At 29.7% G+C, this 9,669-nt stretch overlaps 1 long non-coding RNA gene across 1 annotated transcript; it reads right to left on the bottom strand.

The window, feature by feature from the left end:
• Positions 1 to 2,603: 2,603 nt before the first annotated feature.
• On the bottom strand, positions 2,604 to 3,527 carry LOC106757487. Its single transcript, XR_001375515.2, has 2 exons — positions 3,012 to 3,527; positions 2,604 to 2,802 (listed from the first exon to the last, which is right to left on the bottom strand). It is a non-coding gene; the product is annotated as an uncharacterized LOC106757487 (long non-coding RNA).
• Between the last annotated feature and the right edge of the window lie 6,142 nt (positions 3,528 to 9,669).

Here is a 9,669-nt window from a genome sequence, read left to right as displayed (position 1 = left end):
ATATATATATATATATATACATATATATATATATATATATATACATATATATATAGTCAAACCAATAAAGAAACCTTCTTTTATTATTTGAATACTTTGGCTAAACTAACTCATTAAAATAGAAATAAATATATCCTTTAGGAGACCGATCGTCATCAACTGAAATCTTCTATAAAAAAGAATTCAATCAAGACCGAACGTAGTATGGGAAACCGAACGGTCATACACATGACCCTCGGTCAAAGTACAGAATCTAAGAGTTTCGACTTAACCCTAATATTATCCAAGTCTTATCCATTTTTCAATCACAACACGTTCAACAACATGCAACATCACAAGATCAATCAAATTCATACATATAAGTCATTCAACATATAATCATCCAAAGAGACAAGACAGTAATTAAATTACAAGCTTCCCTTACCTTATAATTCCAGAAATCCTAAGCTTTCACAATGATACCAAGATGGGAATCAGGTCCTAAACGTCTTACAAGATCAGACAAGTTTTGCCTATGGTTAAGAGTTGAGAATGGAACCAGGAAAAAGGTTGGAGAGTCATGTGCAAACCAAAATAGTGGTTGCATGTATCTGAAATGAAAAAGCTTCGAAGAAAGAAGAGGTTTTGGAACTTACCAACTTAAAACCGAGAACTGATCGGCGCAAGTGTAGGAGCTTGGCACCAGGAAGGTTTAAATGTGATCAGCTGGATGATCGGAACAGTAAAAGTGATCAGAATTCTAGAGACAAGGAGGAGGCTTTTAGAGAGAAGGAGGTGAAATGAAAATTGCAGAAGTTTGGAGAAGAAGGGTTGCATGCAGAAAGTGGCTGAAAATTTAAAATCCCAGCTTAAATAATACCGCCAATACCTGTCGATCCACTCCTAAGCTGCCACCTGTTTTCCACTTCCTGAACTCCCTCATCCCCTCTCGGTGACACGTGTCCCACTCGTGTGAAGAATTTATGAGACGTGACACCACTAATTTAGAATTTTTATGGAATGTGACAAAAAGCATAAAGAAAAAAAAATTCTGAAAATAGAGAGAAAAATAAGATATAACATATGTGTAGAACATTAAAAAATAAGTTATTAAATGAATAATAGTAGTGTGAAATACATTTATATTTATTTGACACATATTATACTTTTCTAAAAGAGAAGAAAATAAAAAATAAAAAAGAATAATATGAAATGAATGTAAAAAAGAATAAGATATAATATTGAAAAAAAAAATGCAAATAGAAAAAAAGCATAAAGAAAATAATTTCTGAAATAAGATATAACATATTGTAGAACATTAAAAAAATAAGAAAAGACAACATTACAGTTTTTTTAATAAATGGACAACCTTTTACTAGTTTAATGTGAAGACTTATGGACTTCAAAAGTATGTCATCATATTTTTGTGTTTGAACTGAAATATTATTTTGAAAAGTATACATATTTAAATTTTTAAAAGGTAAAATATAAAAAATGTAAAACATAGAAAAATAGAAAAATGAAATAGTTCAATATTCTCTATAAATTTTTTATTTAAATATTTAAAAATCAATAATAAGTGAATGAATTTTGATAATTATTAAAGCATTAAAACTATTAAAGTTAAAATAAAAATGAACCATGTAAGTTATTTATCGATAATAAATACATAAAATCGTAAATATTGCCAAAAAGATATATAAATGGGTCTTTCTAAGTTCACTACTCCAATTTCTTTATGCAATGCGTTCTTACTTAACCCTACTTATCTTCCTAATGCATTCTCTTGAGTTAATATGTTTATTTGATATAAACTATATTCCAAATATGAAATTTGGAATTCTGCATGGAAAACCAAGACTTCAAATATAATAATCCTCCGAAATTATCATATGCTAATAGAAAACAAAGAAATATGGTTATTTCTTCTTGCACCTCTCTTTTTATTTCGTGCACCCCTATAAAACTTATAAATCTTAAATTATCCTTCATTAAAATTATAATAGAATCTTGGAAAAAGAATTCGATAGTTTTCTTTTTAAGAAAACATATTTTAGAATATGTATTTCATAATATATTTTCAGATCAAAAATATCTTTTGAATCGGACAATCCAAAATATATTTAAAAAACTAAATTCCAAAATGTATTTCATTAAGTATTTCTCGTAATGGAAGTTAAAAGGTGCACCGTCGAAAACATGGTTCAACGGAGAAAAAGAAAGAAACGGTAAAAATGTCATTTCATAATGTCTATGGGTCTTAGGAAGAAAAAAAAAAAAAAAGTTAAAATCATTTAAGCGTCTCTATTTTTATTCGGTCTTCCCACTTTGGTCTCCTTCTTTTATTGAGTCCTCAGAACTGCTAGTTTGAAGCAATTTAGTCTCTGCCGTTAAAAATCGCTAATGACCGTTTAAATATTGATGATGTGGCATTATAAATGAATTTTATATTAAAAATTATTAATGAATATAAATTTTAGAAGGGTAAAGTGGAAACTTTCTTCTTCCTCCTCAACGGAAACCGAGTTCATCTTCTTTCCAGATAACATCATTCAACAGTACTAACAAACATTAAAATACTATATCTGCAAATTTTAATCTTCTCTATATCAAAAACCTATCCAGATCCCAAAAACAAAAACGATCGAATTTATTTGAATATCCTGTTGTGACAGTCAAAGTAAACAGCTATAACTTCAAATTATCAGAACAACCCCATTAATACACATATTATACCTTTCGTTGGCAGTGTTGACAACATTTCAGGGTAATCTTTTTAGGAAAACTGAGAGAAAAATCTTGAATGGCGATTTCCGGGATATGCTGCAATAGAAAGGAATCAAATCAAACCAAAAGTAAAAAGTACAGAAAAGTGAAATTGCTTAAACAACTCCGATATATATTGCTGCTGGAGAGATATATGGGGGCGAGTCCCACATGGCGGAATTGCGTTCCCGGTTTCCATTGTTGATGAGCAAGGAAAAGCTAGCATATAGACTATATTGTATCTATTGAAAGTGATGTATTCATACCTTCTTATTCTGGAAACATGACAAAGGCTGTTTAGGGTCATCGTCGTTTTCTTGGACGTGGAAGAACAATATCTCCAGACAACAAAGCCCTCGTTCACTTGTTTGATAAACCGGTCAGAAGAAAGCTTTTATGCTAATCCCTTACCTGATTGTTTATGCCGGACAAAAGGCAACAAATAATCGGACCAGCAAAGCCAAACCAGAAAAACCCAAAAATCCCCAAATCTGGCCACAACATAAACCTTCAAAAAGTATCAAGAGAACCACTGTCAATCTCCATACACCTCCTCCAAGCTAGAAACTCAATCGGAAGGGAAACCACCTTTAAGGTTTCTGCATTCCCAATTCAAAGAACTAAAACGCCATAGAAATTTGAGACGCAGAAGCCAAAATGTGTGGAGGAAGAAGAAAGTCTTTTTTATTCCCATTTTACCCTTCTAAAATCCTGATTACATGAATATTCATAAATAATTTTTGATATAAAATTCATTTATAATGTCACGTCATCAATACTTAAACGGCCATTAACAGCAGGAACTCAATTGCTTCAAATTAGCAGTTTTGATGACTCAATTAGAAAAGTTTAAAAGAAAGAGACCAAAATAGGAAGACCGAACGAAAATAAGAACGCCTAAATGGTTTAAAAAAAAAAAAAAAAAGGGTAAGAAACTTTGGTAAATTTACCTTCATTGTTTTTTCCTAAGGGCTTTTTAAGGTTATAACCTATAAATTAAAATTTGGAATTCCCAATAAAATTGTTATATGATTTCATTTTAATTTTTAACTTATTTTAATTATTAATATCTCTGTTGATTTTATTCTTCATTTTCTTTACTATCATGGTAAGTGTGTGGAACAGGTAAAATTATTTAAATTAAGGGTATAATTAACAATCATAATTAGTATATTTTTAATTTTGAAAATGGTAATTTTTTTCTAGACATAAATTCTAAAAAAGAAACGAAGTAGTAGCTAACTAGGATTTTAGGCTCTCACGCAATTGCAGTACTCCTTGTCCACGAAATAAGATAAATAAATATTTAAAATTATTACTAAGTTACAGGTATTTTTAGCGCAAAAAACAAAAACTTACATTTTTCCTGACAATGCTGAAATCGTAAACAGATTTCTTCATTGTTAAATAATTTGTTTTTTATATTTTGAACCAATATATTAAACAAACAAAATTCGAGACAGATATATCTTGTACCAAATTCATTTTATTTTATTTAAGTTGTTCCGATTGTTAAAATATACATAACATGAACATTTTATTTTAATAAAAAGTTTTGAAGACGATAATTTATAGAGAACTGTTCAAGAAGTAAGGAAGTGTTTGGATTCAAGAGATATATTGAAGATTTAATGATTTAGTTATTGGAATCTTGTAATTTGTGTATTTTATTTAAATTAATAGATTAAGCATTAATAGACCCTACCAAAATAGCATAGCACTCAAGAAGTCTTATTTTTAGAAAAACCTCTATGATAATCGATTATAGGTGGCCGTTGTAAAAAAGACTCTTCAAGAGTCTATAAATATTTAACTTCATCTTAATTTGAAAAGAACTTTTCATTGAGAGTATTAGAGTTATGTGCTTAAGGAAAAAATTTTGTATTTGTGCAGAGGGACTTTGAAAAACTTAGTGTGGATAAAGCGAGAACTTTCACTAAATATGTCTTATGATTGAGTGTTATTGTTGTTGCTAGGAAAGCTATTCATATTTTGTTTGTGGAGTTGTTCATCCTTTGTGTGTTAAAAGAGATATTGTTCATCTCTTTTCTGTTAAGAGATGTGTTTTTTGAACTTTTACTTTACTCCATTATTGTAACTTGTTTATTTATTTTAGTTGATAAGTTAATAATTTTTTTTAGGATCTTTTAATCCGAACTAGTATAAAATACTTGTGCATTCTTTCTCTTTCCCTATACTCTTATTTCTATTGTTCTTATCGATTTTATTTGTAAAAACAATTTATAAAAAGAAAATATTTTTAAAAGGTGCAATTTTTTTAAGTATCCCAATTCACCCCTCTTTGTTGTTGTCCATCCTCTTAAACATTCCGTTGCGCATTTTTTTTCCAACAATTGGTATGCTTTCATAGTTTTTCAAATATATCACAAATGGTGAGGCAAAACCAAATCTTTGTTAAAGATGCTTCAATTGACAGACCTCCTTTGTTTATAGCAAAAAATTATGTTTTTTTTGAAAAGTAAGAATGCAAATATTCTTAGAGTATGTTGATATAGGTATTTCAGATGTTATACATATTATCACTATTAATAACATGCAGGAATCTAAGTCCTTCTTGTAATGGACTGCGAATTTGAAAACAGAAGGGCTAAAATAGAGCTGTCAAAACGGGTAACCCGGCTCGACCCGGTCCGGCCCATCACGGGTTGGTCACTTAGTGAGCCAACCCAACCCGACTCATTTATTAGCGAACCAGAAAAACTTGAGCCCGACCCGACCCACCACGGGTTGGTGGGTAAACGGGTTGGCTCACTAGCCCATTTAATTATATTTTTTTTAAATAAAAAATATACAAACTTTCTATAATTTAAATTTAAACAATTTTCACTCCCAAAAAATTATGTTAAAGACAATTCAAAATAATAATAATAAGTACAATATAATCCAAATGTCATTAAAAAACAAACACAAAAAACAAATAAATAAGTTTTTTATATTCATAATTTTTTGTTATTGTTATAACCCTTGACTCTTGTTTTTGTGGTCTCCAAATTCACTAATAAAGATTTTCCTAATATCAGAACAATTCCGACAATCAATAAAAAAAATATTAGTAAAAAAAAAGAAGAGAATCAGTACTCAACAACATCAACAAAAAATTAATAGTTTAATCTGTAACATAATTTCCCAAATTCAAAGATATAAAAAAGAACTTGTTCAAATAATGTATACTCAAATTGTTTAAATAAAATGAACAAAATCTCATACAAGCATGTCAGAATATGAAAAAATCATTCCACCTCCTCAAATCCCCCAAAACAAAAAACAAATTCGCAAACCCCTATTTTTGTCATTGTAGGGTTTTGAAAAAAAAAAAAGAAAGAGAAGTGAGAAAACAAAAATGTGGAGAAAAGAGAAGAAAAAAGGAAGGGTGTTTTACCTGCTCCTTGAAGAATTTCAGTGAAGTGAGGGTGAGAGCACCGTCAAATGATTGCAAGTACCGTGAGAGTGATTTGTGAGAGCAGAGTTTACTTTTTTGGTATAGAGTGAAGAAAGTATTTTATTTTTTAGGTTTTCATAAATAAAATAATAAATTAAAAATAAAATAAAATTAGGTAGGTGGGTTGGTGGGCCAACCCGGCTCCCCACGGGTTCAACCCGCATGAGCCGGGTTTAAATGAGCCGGGTTGAAATCTGACCCGCATATAAGTGGATTGTATTTTTCAAACCCAACCCGACCCGAACCCGTGACGGGTCGGGTTGGTTCGCGGGTTGTGACCCATTTTGACGGCTCTAGGCTAAATCTAGGGCCAAAAATATCATTTTATTCGCTTTAACCCTTAATGAGTTCTATAGGATTTTTTATTGTAGAAGTGCTCATGAAATGTAGAAAATTTTAAATGTCCCTTATGATGAAGGCACATATGTTATTAAGTTGACATTTTGTGATTCAAACTCTTCATCAAGCTCCTCATAAAGCTCTAGCGATTTGAATGAAGAAGCTAACATTTGCTTCATAGTAGAAATTTAATCAAGTTTCAACAAGGTTAGTAAATCTAGCATTCGTAGTGAGTCAAATAATTACGATGAATTACATTCTACATTTTAAGAATTATAAGCTGAATTCAAGAAACTAAATCATGCACATAGAAATTTGAAATCAAAATATAAAGTCTTTCAAAAGAACTTTGAAAAATTTTGTGGAAGAAGTGAAAATTTTGAATAGCAAAGTCTCAATTTTAGAAGATGATAAAAATGTATCTGTTGAATGTGAATCGTGTAAAAGTCACTAGCTTGATATTGATATTCTTGAAAGTTTGCTTGAAGTGACAACTAAAAATAAAAATTTTGAAAAGTTAAATATTGAGAAAAGGGACTTTCATAAAAACAAGCAAGCTCTTAAGAATGAGAATGAAAGACCACATAGGATATGGTAGAAAAAGGTAAGCCTTATTCTAAGGATATAAATTGTGTAACAAGTTTTATTGTATGAAAAAGGGACACACTTCAAATAAATGTAAAGTAAAACATTATGGTGTTCCTAATGGAAGATATGTTTGGATTCCTTTTATAAAATAATTTGCCTATAACCTTAAAGGACCCAAATAAGATATTGGAAATCAAAACTCTATTGTTTTGTTTTGCAAGTTAAAATTCAAAACTCAAGAAAGGCTCTATGATCTCTTAGTAAATTTTATGAGCTTTGAAAAGTTTTAGGAACGTTAGATATGTTCTAAAGGATTAAAATTACTCAAAATTTTAAAAAATTTACGTGTAATAATCGATTATCAAAAATGATAATCAATTCTCAAGGTCTAAAAATATTCATTTTGGCTAAAATGTACAAATTTGGATCTAGAATAATCGATTATCAATAATGATAATCGATTACCTTTAAGTTATAGAGTAAAAAAAACATTTTTTTAATTTTAAGAATTAGTTTTAGATTTTAAGGAGATTACATTTAGGGGAGTAAAGTTTTCCTGATTGAGGAAAATTCTAATTGAATTAACAAATTTAGGGAGAGAATTAAGATTAGATACTTTTTTATTATGATAAAAAAAGGGAAGAAAATAATTGGGTTGACATATTATGATAACTTGTACATATTTTAGGAGAAGATATATGATTATGTTGATATCTTATTATTTATCTCTAGTATGGATTAACTATTCTTTTCCACAAGTTATTGATTAAGAACAAGATCTTTAAGAATTCAAGGACACATTACAAGCCTTCAACAAATTTATATCATAAAAAAGAAAAAGATTGTTAGCAAAAAAAAATGAACATTTTGCTTTAATAAAGAGTTTTCATGATGATGACTCATGGAGAACGGTTCAAGAATTAAATAAGTGTTTGGATTCAAAAGATAATTGAAAACTTAATAATTTAGTTGTTGAAATCTTGTAGTCTTTATATTTTATTTAAAGTAATAGATCAAAAGTTAAAAGATAGAAACCATAAATAGAAACCAAGGAACATAACACTCACGAAAAGTCTTATTTATTTTTCATAAAGCTTATGTCACTCACAAAAAGTCTTATTTATTTTTTATAAAGCTTATGTGATCATCAATTATTACTAATGAATTGATTATCAAAGATATTTTCTTATTACTAATAATAATTGATTATCACAATTAATTTCAAATTTTTAGACAAACTTTCGTGAGTGATATATGTGAAAAAGATTTTTCAGTTTTTGATCTAATTTTCAAAATAAAAGTTTATAATTATTTAACTTAATCCTAATTTAAAAGGAGTTTTAAAAAACCTAGTATGGATTAAACAAAAACTTTCAATAAATGTCTTATTATTAAATGTTGCTAGAAAAATTATTCATCTTTTATGTAACAAAAAGTATTCATCCTTTATATGTCAAAAAAGAGATGTCTTATATGTTTAGAGAAATGTTTTTTGATTTATTTATAACTTGTTTATTTATTTTAATTGATAAGTTAATAATTTTTTTTCAAAATATTAAGGTTAAAATACCTTTTTAGTCCCCAAGTTGGGGTGAGAATTTTCATATTGTCCCCGCTTTAAAAAATGAGTGCATTTGGTCCCCATGTTTGCAATTTTGAGTGCAATTAATCCCTTCCGTTAAGTCCATGGTAACGGCGTTAAGAGTTAAGTGACTGTGCATGTTTTGTGGCAACAAATGTTGTCGTGGCAGTGAGGTGGCAGTACATGTGTTTAAATTTGGGGCAAATTACATATATTCCTTTTTTTAAATTAGGGCAAAATTATTGATTTGAAATTAGGGGAATTATATTAAGTGGAATCAACGAGGCTTAGATTGGGAGAAATTCGTTTTCTGAGAACGAGATTGGGAAATTAGGGCTTTTGCAGTGGACGTTGTGTTTGAGTGCGTGGAAGCAACGAGGTGGTGGATTTCGTTTTCGAAGGTGATTTGTGAGCGAAAAGGTTCGAGATTTTGGTCGTCCACGTAGAGGTTCTCTTTCTTCGAAGCCAAAAAGTTGAAGGTGATGTTTTCTTTGGAATTTTTTATGTAGTTGCTTTCCCCCATGGAACTTGTCTTATTGTCCCCTTCGTATGCTGTGATGTGGTCCCTTTTACTGTGTTGTGGTACCTTTTATTCTGTTGTGGTCCAATGTTGCATATGTAGTGGTCCCAGGGTACTTGTTTACTGTTGATTTTTGTGTTGTGTGTAGTGGTTTTGGTTCGAAATTAGTGCGTAGTTTGTTGTCTTTTGTAAGGTTGAACATGTGGTTGTTATTTAATGTCTATTTCATGGTTCTTTATCACTTAAGCTGTTGTAGGTGAAGTAGTTATTGTGTGTCATAAAGTGTAACTTTTCTATGCCTACACGTGTTAGTAACGTGTCATATATACAATTAAGTTCTCATACTGTATGCATGTGAAGTCTGACACTAAGTTTTATATAGGGTTATAAATAGTTGATAGGTGAAGATTATGGAAAACTGTCATGTTGAGGTGG

Source organism: Vigna radiata, chromosome 3, assembly GCF_000741045.1.
Source record: "Vigna radiata var. radiata cultivar VC1973A chromosome 3, Vradiata_ver6, whole genome shotgun sequence".
Lineage (NCBI taxonomy): Eukaryota > Viridiplantae > Streptophyta > Magnoliopsida > Fabales > Fabaceae > Vigna > Vigna radiata.
This window is presented reverse-complemented; position numbering and strand designations above follow the sequence as displayed.